This window comes from Lactuca virosa, chromosome 4 (genome assembly GCF_052849685.1).
Source record: "Lactuca virosa cultivar CGN04683 chromosome 4, Lactuca_virosa_CGN04683_v6, whole genome shotgun sequence".
NCBI classification, from domain to species: Eukaryota; Viridiplantae; Streptophyta; class Magnoliopsida; order Asterales; family Asteraceae; genus Lactuca; species Lactuca virosa.
This window is the reverse complement of record NC_136429.1, coordinates 342,772,367-342,792,129: the sequence shown is the minus strand read 5'-3', so window position 1 is coordinate 342,792,129 and position 19,763 is coordinate 342,772,367.

The window sequence follows — 19,763 nt, the reverse complement described above, 5'->3', positions numbered from 1 at the left end:
CCGAGTGAAAAGGCTGATAGCAAAAATTAGCCCTTAACTGCCCCTTCTGAAGAGAAAATGACAACATGTTCCTAATTGCATTCTCCTCACAATTGGATCCAATCACTTCAACTGCAAGACTTTCATCCGGCCTGCCAGTTGCATCCAACTGCATTCAATTAATCGATTTAATTTAATTTAACCAAATTAATTAGCATATAAAAATTTGTAACCTTATTTATTTGAAACATAACATGTGGACCCTATTAATTCCTTTTTCTAATCATTTTTTTTTATTTTAACACTTGTTTGTTAGGTTAGTGTCTAAGCCCATAACTATTTTGGTATGTACTTGACCTGATTGCGAGCATGGTCCTTTTGGGTTGCCTTCACCAAAGAAACTTGATAAGATGATTTATGGAGAAAGAGATTAATTATGATTTATTAATATTATATGAATAATATATTAAGAAAGAAATCATATTATTTAATTAATAATAGTCAAGAATTAATCAGAATTATTTTTGTGGCTAAAACACATTAATTAAATAAAGGGGACTAGAAGTGTCAATTGTGTGATAGTTAGATATTGGGCTAATGGACTCCATAGAGGATGGAGTGGACGAAATCTATGGGGAAAGCCATTAGAATTCGTCCAAAGCCTCTAAAGGAGGAGTCCATGGACTGCTTAGGGCCTAAGCACTAAGATTAGGGTTTACTAGTTCAAAACCCTAATAGCCTCACATATATAAGGACCCATGGGGCATAAAAAACGTGGCTAACGGATTCCTTAGGGTTTCTAGACGTTTTTGGTGTCTTCTCTCTCCTCCTTCTTCATCCTTACTGCTTATGGTGTGTGTGACTCCATTAGAGGTGTGACACTTGTGACACTGTGACAACCCGAAATTTCCTTTTGAACAAACTCTACCATCTAGCACTTCAATTAAAAGTCAAATTCTTTTCTGCTAATTTTTAACTCGGTTTAAAGTCCGGTTGGGTATTTTTAATATTTATTTTCTTGAGAGAACAAGTTAGAGGAAGTATACTTTGGGATTAATTGTGCAACATTTAAATAACAAAACTCCAAGAGTTTGGAGTTTTCGGCCCAAAATAGTGTTAGGGCCGAAAACCCTAAAGAGTATATAAATGACACTTAGTCATTTTTAGCTTTTTTTCCCATTTCCAAGTCAAGAACAATTCTCTCTCAAGTATCATCCGAATTTTTGTCAAGATCTTCAAGATTGTAAGTGTTTCCTTCCTTGTTTAGTTGATCTCTTCCATTATCTAGTGATCTTACATGATTTCATCCATGAAATCATTCCATTTTCTTATATCTTCAAGTGTTCTTCATTTCACCAAGAACACCAAGAACACACACTAGTGTTTTGGACATGAGTACAGCCTATCATCCACAGACCGACGGACAAAGTGAGAGGACTATTCAAACATTGGAAGATATGTTGCGAGCCTGCGTGATTGCCTTTGGAAAGGCATGGGATACTCATTTTCCCCTTGTCGAATTCTCATACAATAATAGTTATCACACAAGCATAAAGGCTGCTCCATTCGAAGCCCTCTATGGCCGAAAGTGCAGATCCCCTCTGTGCTGGACTGAGGTGGGTGATACCCAGTTAGCTAAAGGACGAGTTCCTGACAGCACTCTCACAGGTCCGGAGATCATTCGGGAAACGACAGAGAAGATCGTTCAGATTCGTGAACGATTGAAGGCCTCTAGAGACCGACAGAAAAGCTACGCAGATAAACGAAGGAAACCGTTGGAATTCTAGGTGGGCGACCGTGTTCTATTGAAGGTCTCACCCTGGAAAGGCTTGATACGCTTCGGAAAGTGTGGACAGCTAAATCCAAGATACATAGGGCCTTTCGAGATTATCCCTAGAATCGGCCCTGTAGCTTACAAACTTAACTTACCTCGTGAACTCAGTAACGTACATTATACTTTCCACGTCTCGAACTTGAAAAAGAGTCTGTCCGATGAGACTCTTGTAATCCCACTCAACAAGATCGAAATCAATGAGAGCCTCAACTTCGTGGAAGAACCAGTAGAGATCATGGACCGAGAGGTCAAACGAACCAAGCAAAGCCGTATCCCGATAGTGAAGGTTCGCTGGAACGCCATTATCTAGTGATCTTACATGATTTCATCCATGAAATCATTCCATTTTCTTAGATCTTCAAGTGTTCTTCATTTCACCAAGAACACCAAGAACACACACTAGTGTTTTGGGCCGAAAACACCCTTCTTTGCTTCCATATTGTAAGTATCTATCTCCTATACTTGTTATCTAGTAAGGATACTTGATTTAGGGCCTTGAAAACATCCATTTATCCAAGAACAAAGGTGTTTTCGTTCTAGTGCATCTCCTTAGACCGAAAACCCTTATGAAGGGTGCAAAATGACTTTAAGCCTTTCCTAATGCTTAGTATTGAGTCTAGAACACATCATTGATTGTTGAAGGCCCTTGAAAATCACCTTATGCACCAAAAATCATGAGTTTTCGGTCTTAAACTCAGGGACCGAAAACCCTAAAAACCGAAAACCATATGGATTGAATACCACTTGGACCGAAAACCTCTTTGGACCGAAAACCATATGGACCGAAAACCACTTGGACCGAAAACTCCCTTAAGTGGCCTTACAACCCTTAGATGCAACCCTATGTACTTCTAGCACTTGAATCAAAGTGTTTTCCATGTCCTAGAGTGTCTTAACTTGGTTAATTAGTTGTTAAATGACTAATTGGATACATATATGTGTTATTATATGTTAAATAGGATCTGTGTGTGTGCTCAAGTCTTCACTTGACACTTAGCATCCTAAACCATCCGTTCATCCAAACCACTCACTACAGGTGAGTTCATACCCCTTAATCAACCTTTTAAATGATTTTAAATGCTTTTATGGGGGGAATACAAGTTGAACTATTATAGTTATTATATCAATCACATGTTATTAATAACTATCAAGCTTATGGATCTTCTTACTTTTCAAACTGTGTTATCAATCAAACTACTTCAAACTGTTTTGCAACTCTTTTACAGGTTAAATACTTTTATTAAACTTATACTTTGTCAAATGTGTATCTATATAGATATAGTTATGTAAGTAGGATTAAAAGGACTTAGGACTGATAGCTCGCCTTGCTTCCTGTTCCTTGTTTGGTTGTGGACTTAGGGTATCAGTTGTTTGTCCAAAGGTCGTTTGAATCCTAGTTATATATTATGTATATGTATATAGATATAAAAGTTACTTCTTTCAGTCCAATACCTTTGGGTAGCAAAGGTATACAAACATGTTCATTTATACAAACAACATTACTAGTAAACTATAATAGGTATAGTTTAGGAAGTTACAAATACTATTACTAGAACAAAGAAACATACAATGAGTCAGTTCATACATGAGAAACAAACATAACATATAGTGATGAGAAACAAACATAACATATAGTGATGAGAAACAAACATAACATATAGTGATGAGAAACAAACATAACATATAGTGATGAGAAACAAACATAACATGTAGTGATGAGAAACAAACATAACATACTAGACAGAGAGAGAACATACAATACAGCTAGTACATACAATACATATACAAGAACATTACAACAGTTATGTGAGCCACGTAACGGGGCATGGCATCACCTGTCATGGCTCGTTTTGTATCCAGAGTCTCCTAGAAGGAGAGCGTTGAATTTGTGTATAGATCTATACTGGATTGACTATCCTACACCTTGTTGCTCGCTACAGTGGGACTTGCAAGTCTACGGGTGCCAAATGTCATTTCTTCCGACGTCTTTCATCGTCATGTTTTTCGTCGGTAGTATGGTACAGGCATATCACATGGTACTTTAAATAACAATTGGTTTAAGGTAATTAGTATAGCAGTAGTTACTTAATACAACACTACAGTACTTTATTATTTGCCCATTGCATTCACTTTGTGACCTTCACACAATGAACAGTAATGTAAAAGCTATATTTTTGGTTAATGATAGTCAGATTTGGGAAAATACACACTTTTACAAGAAACAAACATACATTTCATTTGATGCCTTGGTAGAAGGTTACGTTTAGTAGAAAATATAGGATTTTCTAGGAGTTACAAACATTTACAAACATTTACAATCTTATACATCAAGTGCATACAAACACTTTCATACAAACAATGACACTAAAGTACTTACGAACTCACCAGCTTTAAAGCTGATAAACTCTTTCAAAATAACTTGTATTCTCAGGTCACCGGTAGACAGGTACCGGTGCCGGGTTTTGAGAAGATGGAGCTCGTTCAAGACTCATCTTTTATTTTGATTTACTTTTTAGTGTCTATTAAACTCTACAGAACACACTTGTGTGATATTATACTATTAATGCAATGGATGATGTTGTTGCTTATTTACTACTATGCATTGTTGTTATACTGAACATGACGTCCTCCACCCCCGAACGATTCCGCCCTTCCGGTTTTGGGGTGTGACAGATTGGTATCAGAGCATTGTTTATAGTGAATCGAGTATATCAACCCATAAAAGATATACAAACTATAAACACAACGGGATTAAAATACTCTGACCAAGAGTTTATACTTTTATATATTAAAATATTTAACCAAGTATACCTACCTGCATTCATACTAAAATCAGTGTCACTAGGACAGGACAAAAGTATTACGATTGTTGGACAGCACAATTAGACTTAGAGACATAGTCAAGCCTGTGAAGATATAGCCTGATCAACTATATTATCCGAGAAGTGACTAGCATGTGCCTACAAGTGGTTGTGAGGTTGCAACAAGTCTAAAAACTTACCAACAAAACTACAATGAAAACATTAGAACATAACATAAACTTAAAATACTATAGGAGTATTTTATGTTACTATAATTACTTTTCTGAGAACTAAAGGTCTTTATTAGTATGTCAATAGTTGCTGAGTGGATACACTAAGGTTATATGTAACTAGAATATCATAGACTTAGAATCCGTGATCTTTGCTTTACTTCCTGTTCCTTGTTTGGTTGTGGGCTTAGAGTTAGGGTGACTTATTCGAAGGTCTATCCTGTTTTGAGTACATATAACTGGTATGCACTAAACAAGTATTGAAGTAACTGATAAAGATCATCTTATAATTATCTAATTAGTTCGTCTATTTAGTTATTTCTTATACCCCTTTTCTCGCGTAGATATCATGGCTGGACTCCATATCCCCGGAGACCCGTACTATCCCAACAACGGCAATGCAGGATGGCTGGGAGAAGAAGCAGAAGATGATCACCCAATCCCTTTGGATGATCACCAAGCTGAAGGCTTTTCTGATGGTTCTGACTCAGAGCCAGAAGTCAACAACTTACCCCCTGTAGCTCAAAACCCAAATCCTAACCCTCGTCCAGCATTTCAAGGACTCTCACCTCTGTGGGCCACAAACTTGAACAAATGGAGTCAGGAACCGGGTCAACCCATTCCCTACAATGGGGACATAAGCTTTTACAACCTAAACGAGGGAGGTTCAGATGACCAAGTCATGCCCATCATGGTCCGTAGGATTTCTCGGAACACCGAGCAAGGTCGAGCAACTATCGACCGAGTCCTGGAGATTGACGCCAACTCTGGCGTTAACACGGTCCGCATTCGCCCACTCGAGTTAGCTATGGAAAGGGCTAGGATAACCAATGGGACTCTGCATCAACAGCTAGCTACATCCCAAGCTGAAGTTAGGGAACTTCGGGCTAGGCAGTCAATGTATGAAAGGCGCATTCGAGACATAGAGCGCCGTCTGTCTGAATCAAGGACTCATTCGAGTGGTTCTCGTCGTAGATAGAGCCTACTCAACCTTCTTTTTTGGATATAACTTAGTTATGTAAAATCTAGTCTAATTTCCTATCTCTTTTAAAACTTGGACCTGTTAGGTCTTGATTAGGTCATAGTTCTGTAAAAATTTTCCCATCTTGGTTGATGTAAGACCTACTTCTAGGTCATTTTTCCCGAACTCGTTACATCTGTAATTCCAGTATTATTGACAGATATCTAATCTCATGGAAATTATTATCCAACTACTTGATGGGTTTTGAGCATTCTAACACTCCTATGGTGTACATGCAACCCTAGAAACCTTGGATCTATGTTTAACTATGATACATGCAAATAATTATTTTTCCAAGGTTCTTATCCTATCTAGCATGGCATGGGGAACTTGAATCAAATAAAGCTAGTAGAATTACTTAACTTGTAGTTGTAGTTGATTGCTTGGAGTTTTAGAGCCTAGCACCAATAGTGTGGATGCCTCAAATGGAAATCACAAATCACCACAAACTTGGAACTTTAAGAGAATAGTAATCACCTTCTTGAAATCGACCCTCTTACTTTACTCACCACAACTAGTGTATTTCAAGAACCAAAGCCTCCTTTATATAGTGTGGTGGATTAGGGTTACATCCATGTAAACCCTAATACCCATGTCTTTTCATTTCCATGAGATCCATGGGTTAAAGCTCCATGGAGTATCCATGGACTTTCCATGCAAGCCTAGCCCATTCCAAATAAGCATTAGCCCACACTATATAAATACAAGAGCCCATATTTAATTAGTCATACTTTTGATCTCTAAATTAATTCTAAATTAATTATAGATCAACACTAATTAAATAATATGATTTTATATTAATATATTAGAACTTATAATATATTAATAAATCATAACTTATACTATTCTCAAAAGATTATCCGTAAATTGTTCGGGTGAAGTGCAACCCAAATGGACCATGCCGGGTCGGGTCAAGTACATACCAAATATAGTTATGGACTTAGACACTATCTCCAACAGTATCCCACTTGGATAAGTCTAATAACTATAGTTGCAAGTATGACTTCAGGAACAGATCAGCAATCGTAGCTCTTAAAACTCTGTTGAACTATGAAGCGCCATTTTATATAAGTGATCATATAATCCTCTGTTCTAGATATCAGCCGGACAAATACATGGAACATGGTCTTGCTTATTGTCCAGCATTTGATTCCCGATTTCTGATTTGTTTGACATAGAACTTAACTGAACACATCAATTTAGTTTTGACCGGGCCCGGTACATAGGTCAAAACAAAATCATCGAAGGGCCCAAATATCGCTTCTAATCCTAGAAGGAACATATAAACTTCGACTCATATGTTTGCTCTACTACTTGTTGAACTACACACAAAGGCACGGTTTATAACATCGAGTTACCAATGCGTTTTCGTGCAATCAATGCATAACCAACTCATAGGCAACAAATCATATCTCTAGGTTTGAAGACTTATATGATATTACCGTCTCACGATCACTCGAGATAAATTCCATGAAGTGATACAAGTGAGCGTGGGTTGAATCCAATACTCAGAACTTATGAGCACTCATGAGTGCTGTAGCCCCGCTTTGTCTAACATCTTAGACCTCTACAAGCCAACCCATGACAGTCTTGATTCATATCTACTTCCCACATATGACCGACTGTGGCGAGTTTGAATAATATGATATAAACCATAACATAATTATTCTGGAAGTCAAAACATGCAAAAAGAAATAATAGTAAATGATTGACAAGAGATAGCAACACTTTACTCATAAATAACAGCTTTTATTTATCATCAAATGTCAATTACATTTTACAAATTTCAAGATTATCTAACTACTAAAACTAATATCATCCTTCAGCCCTATGCTCCGAGCATGCTGGAGATGCTTAGCCCGAGTCAGTCCCTTCGTGAGGGGATCTGCTGGGTTCTCATCCGATGATACCCTCTTTGCCACGAGGATTCCTTCTTCTATTCGATGTCTGATGAAGTGATATTTTCTGTCACTGTGTCTGGATCTCCCATGATCTCTTGGTTCCTTGGCTAAGGCAACCACACTATTGTTGTCACAGAAAATCTCCATTGGCTCCTTTATAGCTGGTACAACTCCAAGGTCTCCGATGAAGTTCTTTAGCCATATAGCCTCCTTTGCTGCCTAGCTTGCTGCTATATACTCTGATTCACAAGTGGAATCAGCCACTGTCTCCTGCTTGGAACTTTTCCAAGTAATTGCCCCTCCGTTTAGAGTAAAGACCCAGCCCGACTGAGAGCGGAAATTATCCCTGTCAGTCTGAAAGCTAGCATCACTGTACCCTACAACTCTCAAGTCCTCACTGCCACCGAGGGTAAGGACCCAGTCCTTAGTCCTCCGTAGGTACTTGAGGATATTCTTTACCGCAGTCCAGTGTGCCTTGCCAGGGTTCCCCTGATACCTGCTAACCATGCTCAAAGCAAAGGCTACATCAGGTCGAGTACACGTCATAGCATACATGATCGATCCTACAGCTGTAGCATAAGGTATTCGACTCATTTCTGCTATCTCAGCCTCAGTACTAGGGCTTTGTGTCTTACTCAATCTGGTGTTACTCTGGATGGGTAACTCTCCTTTCTTGGAGTTATGCATGTTGAACCTTTTCAACACTTTGTCCACATAGGTGCTTTGACTAAGTCCAATTAGTCTTTTACTCCTGTTTCTCAAAATCCTTATCCCTAGGATATAGGCAGCTTCTCCAAGGTCCTTCATAGCGAAACACTTCCCAAGCCAGGACTTTACTTCCTGCAGGGTTGGGATGTCATTTCCTATGAGTAGTATGTCATCCACATACAGTACCAAAAAACTGACTATACTCCCACTAGCCTTGATATAGACACAAGATTCATCTTCACTCCTTGAAAAGCCAAATTCTCTGACTTTCTCATCAAAGCAAAGATTCCATCTGCGAGGTGCCTGTTTTAATCCATAAATGGATTTCTCGAGCTTACACACTCTACTGGGGTACTCTGTACTGACAAAACCCTCTGGCTGAACCATGTAAACATCTTCAGCCAACTTTCCATTAAGGAAAGCGGTTTTGACATCCATTTGCCATATTTCATAATCATGAAATGCAGCAATGGCTAACAGAACCCTAATAGACTTAATCTTGGCCACTGGTGAAAAGGTCTCATCATAATCAACTCCCGGAGTTTGAGAATAACCCTTTGCAACCAGTCGTGCCTTATAAGTGTGTACATTACCATCCTTGTCGGTCTGCTTCCTAAAGATCCATTTGTACCCAACTATCTTACGATCAGGTACATTGTCAACCAAGTTCCAAACTTGATTGTCATATATGGACTGTATCTCGCTATCCATAGCCTCTTTCCATTTAGCAGCCTCAGGGCCTGGCATGGCTTCCGTGTAGCTGTTAGGCTCATCCAGATTTACCAGTGTGTTATCACTGATAAGTGTCTCACCTTCTGCAGTAATATGAAAACCATAATAATGCTCAGGTGCATTCCTAACTCTGGTGGAACACCTCAGAGGTATAGATTCGTCAGTCGGCTCAACAGGAGTTTCCTCCTCAGGTTGAGGGCTAGGGTTTGAGGTTCCTTCACCACTTGACTCTTGAATTTCCTCAAGGTCAATTTGCCTCCCACTGTCTCCTTGGCTCATGAATTCTCTCTCTCGAAAGAATCCTCTTCTTGCTACAAAGACCACATTATCACTGGGTCTGTAGAAGATGTAACCAAAGGATTTCTGTGGGTAGCCGATGAAAATACACATTTCGCTTCGGGGTTCGAGATTATCGTGAGTCTCGCGTCTCACGAAAGCCTCGCAACCCTAAATCTTGATGTGGTCTAGATTGGGAACTTTTCCAGTCCACACCTCGTGAGGTGTTTTGGCAACCTTCTTTGTAGGGACTAGATTAAGGATATGGGCGGCAGTCTCTAAGGCATACCCCCAAAATGATATTGGTAGCGAAGCTCAACTCATCATGGAACAAACCATGTCCAACAAGGTTCGATTGCGCCTATCAGCTACACCATTCAACTGTGGTGTCCTACGAGGTGTCAATTGTGAGACAATCCCACATTCCTTAAGATAGTCAAGGAACTCAGTACTAACATACTCACCACCACAATCGGATCGAAGCATCTTAATGTTCCTGCCCAACTGATTCTCCACTTCTTGCTTAAACTCTTTGAATTTCTCAAAGGTTTCTGACTTATGCTTGATTAGGTAGACATATCCATATCTACTAAAATCATTAGTAAAAGTCACATAGAATCGATTAGCATCTCTTATGGCGGTTCTGAAGGGTCTACACACATCCGTGTGTATGAGGTCCAACAAACCTTCACCCCTAGCACAAGTGCCAGTAAAAGGTGACTTTGTCATTTTACCAAGCAAACAAGATTCACAACTATCATCTGACTTTAGGTCAAATGACTCCAAGACTCCATCCTTTTAGAATTGGCCTATGCGTTTCTTGCTTACATGTCCAAGACGACAATGCCATAAGGATGCTTTATCTAAGCTAGTGGAAGAGTTAATACACAATACATTATTTCCTAGATTATCTACAAGAGATACAGTTTCATACACGCCATCACAAGGTAATGTTTTAAAATAAAGAACATTATTAAAGAAAGCATCAATACTACCATTATTATTATCAAAATAAAAGGTAAAACCTTGTTTATACAATGCATGAAAAGAAATAACATTTCTTGCCATTTCTGGCGAATAATAAAATTTATTCAAATCTAATGTAAACCCATTATTTAGCACTAAGGAATAAACTCCTATCTTGGTGACAGGTGAAGCTTTCCTGTTTCCCATGATCAAGTTTATCTTTCCCTGCTCCACATTCTCACTTCTTTTTAGTCCCTGCAAATCTCAACATATGTGAATACCACAACCTGTATCAAGGACCCAAGACGTAGAATGAGGTGAGTTATTAGACAATATAGTGTATATACCTGCATGGTTGGGTTTTACTTTCCCATCCTTCAAATCTTGCTGGTACTTTGGGCAGTTTCGCTTCCAGTGCGACTTTTCATGGCAATAGAAGTTTTCAGCCTCATTAGGGTTAGCAGAAGGAGTGACAAAACCTTTCTTAGTTTTGCTTGAAGAGGAGCCTTCATGGGTCTTACCCTTGGTACCCTTAGAAGGGTTCTTTCTCTTCTTCCCTTTCCATGCCCGATTGCCAAGACATTGGCCGCAGTTAGAGTAGGAGTAGGAGTAGTAACAACCGACTTACCCTTTAGACCACTTTCGGCGGTCTTCAAGAGTCCTTGAAGTTTGCTGAGGGTGACTTCTTCCTTGTTCATGTGATATGTCATGCGGAATTGATCATAACACGATGGCAAGGAGTGCAAAATGATGTCTATTGCTAACTCCTCAGGGAAGTTCACATTCAGCTTCAGTAAACGGTCCACATAGCTTTGCATTTTCTGCATGTGGCCCGTGATGGGTTCACCATCCTTCATTCGGGTTGTTATCATGGAGGAGATTATTTCATATCGCTCTTGACGAGCACTTTGATGGTAGCGGTCCATCAAGTCCTGGTGCATCTCAAAAGGATAATAGTCCTCATAGGACTTTTGGAGCTCGACTGTCATGGTGGCCATCATGATGCATGCCACTTTTGTAGCATCTCTTTCATGTACCTCATATTCAGCAAGCTCTTCAGGAGTAGCAGTTGGCTCGGGTACCTTCAGCTCCTTGTCGAGAACATATTCTTTGTTCTCATACCGAGTGACCATCCTGATGTTTCTGATCCAATCTGTAAAGTTGGACCCATCAAATATGACTCTCCTACAAAGATTCATGAGAGAGAAGGAGCTAGTAGGGTTTGAGCCAGAAGCATTGTTATTGGAAGACATCTGAAAAGAAGAGGGAATAGATTAGATTAGATATAGAGATAGTCCTTAACAAAACACCCAAATGTAATATTAAGGCTAGGACCCAACACAATATTTTATAACTTAGAAGAGGGATGCCGTAATCTAAGCTATAAGATATTTGAAGGTAGGTGAATGACGATTCACCAATTTCCACCATGAAAAACAAAATAGTTAATTAGGTTTTAATTGGTTTAGAAACTCCTAGATTCTTTGAGATTCATTGAACTTTCTTCAATGGCATGTTTCAATCTTGAGTGTGCCCTTCAAGTTTTGTGACTGGGATGTCGAGGATCACAAAACAAGGTGTGAAGTAACCATGCAAATTACTTCGTACCCTTAATGTATTACCCCTCAATCGATGTGCCGGTTAACCACACACGCTCCATCGATACTATGATAAACATTAAGTCACCCTTTACCTACCTTGTTAAGTTCAAGTTAGTGTGCCGGTTAACCACACATGTTCCACTAACGACTTAAACAAAGTGTAAAGTGTAATTTCATGGATTAGCACCTTATTCACATTTTCCTAAAATAACTAAGATTGGGAATTCAATAAAGTTTAGTTACTTTAGTATTATCGTTATACTTTTAATGAGAATTTATAAGTCCTTGTCCTACCCGTTCGGCTAACGACCCTCCACCGATCAAGGGAGCGGTGGGTGAGAGTGGACACCCATTATGTTGCCATTTTATAGGCAACAACCTTATACCCCCCTTATAGACCGACTTCGTGAATGTGGCGTACTAGCGGTAAGACGACTTGATCTTATACATATATAAATATTATTAAACTTATAATATTAAAAAGTATAAGGGTTGAATTTTAACTTTTAAAATTCTAGGGGTTGGAACTAAAGTTTTTAATATGACTTTACATGTTCCAAAACTTGAGGGCAAGTTTTGTAAACTTTCAAAACTTTTCATTTCTCATAACTTATGAGTTAATGGTTATTAACAATGAAGACTCTTCATTTTTTGTAACCTATGTGTTCTTTTAATGGTTATTTATAAATGTGACTTTTGGTTATCCATAACTTAAGAACTAGTTATGGACTCCATTAAAACACATAAAGATCAAGAATTAATCTAATCAATTATTAGCACATAATTTCTATGATTTTCTAAACTCATATGTTTATGAATGTTCATATCAAAAATTTCAAGAATCGTAAGTACATATACAAAACTTGAAATTTTGATACGAGTTTTTGAACAAAACTTCGATTTTCAAGTTTTTTTTTTTAGCATCAAGTATCAAATAAACAAACCAGGCTCTGATACCACTGATGGGTTTTGAGCATTCTAACACTCATATGGTGTACATGCAACCCTATAAACCGTGGATCTATGTTTGACTATGATACATGCAAATAATTATTTTTCCAAGGTTCTTATCCTATCTAGCATGGCATGGGGAACTTGAATCAAATAAAGCTAGTAGAATTACTTACCTTGTAGTTGTAGTTGATTGCTTGGAGTTTTAGAGCCTAGCACCAATAGTGTGGATGCCTCAAATGGAAATCACAAATCACCACAAACTTGGAACTTTAAGAGAATAGTAATCACCTTCTTGAAATCGGCCCTCTTACTTTACTCACCACAACTAGTGTAATTTCAAGTACCAAAGCCTCCTTTATATAGTGTGGTGGATTAGGGTTACATCCATGTAAACCCTAATACCCATGTCTTTTCATTTCCATGAGATCCATGGGTTAAAGCTCCATGGAGTATCCATGGACTTTCCATGCAAGCCTAGCCCATTCCAAATAAGCATTAGCCCACACTATATAAATACAAGAGCCCATATTTAATTAGTCATACTTTTGATCTCTAAATTAATTCTAAATTAATTATAGATCAACACTAATTAAATAATATGATTTTATATTAATATATTAGAACTTATAATATATTAATAAATCATAACTTATACTATTCTCAAAAGATTATCCGTAAATTGTTCGGGTGAAGTGCAACCCAAATGGACCATGCCGGGTCGGGTCAAGTACATACCAAATATAGTTATGGACTTAGACACTATCTCCAACACTACTATCATCTGTTAGTACTAGATCTACATTCAATCATACTATTCAATTGTGTTGTTGGGCTATGGAGAGTTAGTCCATGAGTCACTCTCATCAATTTCTCTATTCTTACCAGCATCGTCATCTTTGTAAACTTTTAGTTAAAAGATGCCTCCGCGCCGATCAACAAGACGCAATCCTCCAGTAACTACAACACCACCTACTCCTCAAATCGATATGGCAGCTCTAAATGCTGCAGTAGCTGCGGCTGTGGCAACAGCCATGGCTCAATATCATTCTTCCGGTTCCACTGGAGGAGGAACCCCTATTCAATCTACTCATGGTGAAATCCCTGTGCGCTTGAGAGAGTGCTCCTACAAGGACTTCACCAACTGCAAGCCACTGTCCTTTAAAGGGACTGGCGGAGTCATTGGCCTCTCGCAATGGTTCGAAAAGACGGAGTCGATCTTCGAGATCTACTCATGCCCGGAAGGAAGCAAAGTCAAATTTGTTGCGTGCACTTTCAAGGCAAAAGCCCTGACATGGTGGAATAGCCATGTCAACTCACTATCTCTTATAGTGGCAAATGCCATGGGCTGGGAAGCTCTTAGAGAGCTGATGATTGAGGAATACTGCCCGAGGGGCGAGATCCAGAAATTGGAACAGGAACTGTGGAGCCTAACCATGAAGGGCTCCGACATCGTGACCTATACCGCCAGGTTCTGCGAAGTGGTGGCCCTCTGTCCCAACATGGTTCACACAGAGGGAAAGAAGATAGAGAGGTACATATTGTGACAACCCGAAACTTCTATCTTGTACCTTAGTCAAATTCTATCAATGTTAAACTCGTTTCAGCTATCTTTAGCATTGTTTTGAACCTGTTTGGATGATCTAAAGCCTTGTACAACCAAAGTTTGAATTAGAGATCGGTTGGTTTAAGATTTAGGGTTGCAAATAGGCCAAACACTCCATCAAAAGGATTGTGTGGCCACACACATGAGTGTGTGGCCGCACACCCGAGTGTATGGCCGCACACCCGCGTGTATGGCCGCACACATCGCGTGTATGGCCGCACACCCCTTCACTCATTCCTTTCATTTGGCTGCACTCTACTTCCTCTCTCTACTTTATCTCTCTAAGAACTTCATCCAAGAACACTCTCAAGGCCTCAAAACGTGAGTTTTCCATCACCTAGCTTATCATGCATGAAGGACCCATTGATCTAAGCCTTTAATCATCAAATTTTCATCATGTTCTTCATCATATGAAGGTGTACGGCCACACACCTTCATAAGGGTGGCCGCACACTCTTGAAAGACTCTCCAAAGTGAGAGTTTGGCCTCCATTTGCTAGTTGGACTTGGTATTGACTTGCAAACACTTGAAAATCAACATTTTTAGCATGAATGAAGAGTGCACGGCCGCACACCTCTATGTACGGCCGCACACTCCCTTGTACGACCGCACACGTCCTCTGTGCGGCCGCACACTCCTGTGTGCAACTGCACACACATGCTGACCGCACACTCTGGCCGCACACACACTGTTGGTTGTACACCTCCCTCGTTTGATCATATAGGGTCCCGACAAGCATTTCCAAGTCTCTAGAGTGGTTTTCCATCACTTATAGTGGTGAAATACCTTCATTTGACTCTTTTATGTGTCATTGCGTGATAATTAGGATCGATCCTTCAATCAAACCACTCGCTCGAGGTGAGTTCATTGATGGGTTTTCAGCATTCTAACACTCCTAAGTGTACATGCAACCCTAAATACCTTGGATCTATGTTTTCTCTGTTATACATGCAATTATGAACTTTCCATGGTATTACCCTATCTAGCATACAATACTTGATACTTGGGTAATCAAATGGATAGAATACATACCTTTGTTTCATGTAGCTTGTCTCCATGAAGCTTGAGTGCCTAGTGCCCCAAGTGTGACACCTCAAATGGTTCACACGACACCGAATGCACATGGAATGACTTGAGAGAAATGGAACACTCCTTGAAATCGTCTAGCCCTCATATTCACACATTAGTGCACGATTTCTTGAGCCATGGGATTCTTTTATATGGTGGCTATTAGGGTTACACCATGTAACTCATAACTTTACCCATTCCTTATGCTCCATGGATTTTAACCTCCATGGAGTATCCATGGGTCACCCCATGGAATTAGTCCAACATATGGAATCTTGGATCACAAGCCCACATATATAAGAATGAATGATTTACACAATCAACCCATATATTTAATTAGTCTCCTTTTGATCACTTAATTAATTCCAAATTAATTCTTGATCAATACTAATTAAATAACCATATTAATATATTAGAACTTATAATATATTAACCAACCTTAAGTGTTATTTCTCTCATTATAGTATATCCAAATGCAATATGCCATGCAACCCAAATGGACCATGCCGGGTCGGGTCAAGTCTTACCAATTATAGTTATGGACTTAGACATTAATCCAACAGTCTCCCACTTGGATAAGTCTAAAACTATTATTGCGTATGACTTCAGGAACCGATCAGCAATCGTAGCTCTCAAAAGCTTCTGTCGAACTCTGACCTTGTCGATGAACTCTGACCTTTGTCAATGACTTGTCCATTAGATAAGGGATCATATATTCCTCCATTCTAGATATCATATGGACTGAGACATGGATTATCAATCATTCTCTCTGTCCATTTGTTGTTTCCCGATTTCCGATTCATAATGACTGACTGATTGAACAAATCAAATCAGTCCTGGCTTGGCCAAGCACTCACATGTATCATCTTTAAATCATCGAGGGGCCCACAGATATCGCTTTTATCCCGAAGGTAAAAGGAATGGATAAACTTCGACTCATATGGCTTGTTCTATTACTTGTTGAATCATACACAAAGGCACGTTTTATAACATCGAGTTACCAAATGCGTTTTCGTGCAATCAATGTATAACCAACTCATAGTAACAACTCATATCTCTAGGTTTGAAGAATATAAGATATTATCGTCTCATGATCACTCGTGATAAAATCCATGAAGTGATTCAAATGAGCGCGGGTTGAATCCAATACTCAGAACTTATGAGCACTCATGAGTGTTGTAGCACCACTTTGTCCACCAACTTGGACCTCTACAAACCAACCCAGGACAGTCTTGATTCATATCTACTTCCAACATATGACCGATTGTGGATGGTTTGAATAACTTAATCATTCAGGAATAGCGAGTTAGTTATTCTGGAAGTCAAAACATGCAAAGTGAAACACAAGAATAAATGAATCAAATATGGTATCAAACCCTATTAATATAAATAAACACTTTTATTTATCACCATACTGATTACTCATTATTTATTGTTTCGGTTTTATCAACTTTATACTTGAATTAAAAACACTAGTTGTCCCATGCTCCAAGCATGTACACTATGTTTTTCTTAAACAATAGCTTTGCCATACACCAAGTATGCACTCTATGTTTGTCTATGATCCTTACTTTGTGAAATAAACCAATTGAACATAATTTCAATGATTCTAATTTCACACTCCCAAATCCTTATCGAAAAATGTGAGAATTTCAAATTCCTATCATTTATCGAAATCTGTTTAGATTTTAAACTTATATGCACTGACCCTCCTGTAATGAATATGTACAAAGTCACAAAGACTTGTCAACGGTCATTATAAGGTATTCCAATGGAGATCAACTCCATGGAAACTAAGTCTCATATTCAAAGTACATTGCTTTGGACATGCTTCTTGCATTAAGTTTTCTAATCTTGCACAGATAACTTCCACCTATGGAGACAACTCCATATTCTCATTTTGACTATCACTTCTGAATAAGAGATGCCTCTTTTCAGAATATGTCAATATGGTCCTTCCAAAATTAGCACTATACTTCGAACTGTCCCTGAGCAACCAATCTTTGGTAAACCTCAAATTGTCCTCGACAATTGGTTAATCATTTTAGTCATATCCAGTTCTAGACCTTTTCCCTTCTTAATGCCTCTGGTCATTTGGAAAAATTTAGAAATGACAAATATTATAGCACATGCACTCGATCCTGTACCCAAAGCAAATGGTACACGATTCATCATGTCTCACATAAAGACATGATTCTAGACCAGTCTTTTGCTACAATATTTTTATTTGCCATGTTTTCAAAATTTGACTATGAAGAGGGATGTCGTAATCATAATCGAATTTTGAGAACGCAATATATAGAATTTCCTTAAGTTGAACCAATCCAACATGAAATTCATATATATATTCTTGACTAAAGATGATTAAGGTCTCAATCTAAGCCTTTAGAACTGAAATGAAGTACATCCTCTCCCTTAATTATAGCAAAACAACTTTTTCAATCCCTGCAGCCTCGCGAATTGAAACTTTTGTTTTCTATAATTAACATTGCTAACTTGCAACACTAACAATAATTATCATGCTCCCACTAACATGATGATTATTAGCATAACACTTATGCTCCCACTAGCTTTGACATGTACTCAGAAATCAGCTGGACTTCTAGAAATCAATACTTTATTGACTTTCTTACCAAAGTTCAGATTTCTAATACGATATGCTTTGATAAAACTTTATCAAAATCACACACCTTTCCTTAGATAGCATGCATGTGTGTCTAAACAATTTTAGAACTATGAAAAGGGATGCCGTAATCATAGTCTCAATTGCTTAGACCTTTTGCCATCTGCTTCAAATCTACTTGGTGGAAGTGTTTCCTCACCATTATTTTCATGAATCGGAGAGAAACCTTATGACCCTTAGATTTTATGGTGTATGTGTTCTTATCCATGTGAATCGTCAAAACCATAGTCACAAGACAAGGATAATGACAAATCCAAACTCATATGGACTGAACTTATGCAATCTTAACTTCTTGCCACCTGGCAGTACAGGGCCTGCCATTGCTTCCAAGTTGTTATGCAACCAATTGAGAACTTTCAGAACTCCTATTCAAAGCTAACTTTAACTGGAATGGGCACAGAATATGTCAACACGATAGGTTATAAACCTCAAGTCGTGTGCTAGTGAAGAACCTCGAGTTTTATTCTTGATTAGTTCTTGAAATTCTTTTTAGGATCTTTACGACTCCCACTATCCTCTTGACATATAAGACTATATTTCCAAATATTCAAGAGATAGTGCGGATTCTTTATCAAGACAAACACTTCACACAATTGGCCTTAGTTGGTCTTTGTTTTATCCAAAACATCACAACTTACCAATTTCAAATGTACAAGAGTAGGACACTTTTACTCTTACATTTGACAAGTGTTTTAAACCTTTCTTTAAGATATGTCACTCAAGTTACAATCTTAGAGTATGACTCTAAGAATTGTTTTGGAACGAAGTATGACTCATCTTCCTGATCTAACCATTTCAACAATTCATGACTCCTCTTCTTAGTCATAAGAATGCACTAAGATGACCTTTAGAGGACTAATTGTGATATGATTTCTAAATCATTAAGATAATCACAAACATGATACTAAAGTACTCTCCCATCTTTTCAGATTTGAGAAACTTTTATCTTTCTGCCTAATTTGATTCTTCCCATTCGTTATGCCATACATTGAGACTTTTCCAATGTTTCAGAATTATACTTAAACTTGTAAGTATAACCATATTTACCAAACTTTAGTGAATCAAATAGTCTTAACGAGCTTTGTGGTGGACATGACCAGTGCACAAGAATGTGTACTCGATCCCTTTAGTCATTCACTTGACTCACACATCCATGTGAACAAGTAATTAGTCTTTATTTTCCAATGCTTGAAAGTTCTCATTCATCATACTATTCAACTTGCATGATTCCAAGTTTTGGTCCAATTGAAACTTGGGTGATGAGGAACTTTCCTGTTTTGGTAAATTTAGACACTACCACAAATGAAAGAATCAAATCCATTTTCCAATATTGCTGTCAGTGGAATCATATAAGCAACAATTTTCCACAAATGCCATTGTAAGGATACTTCAAATAAATAAAATTA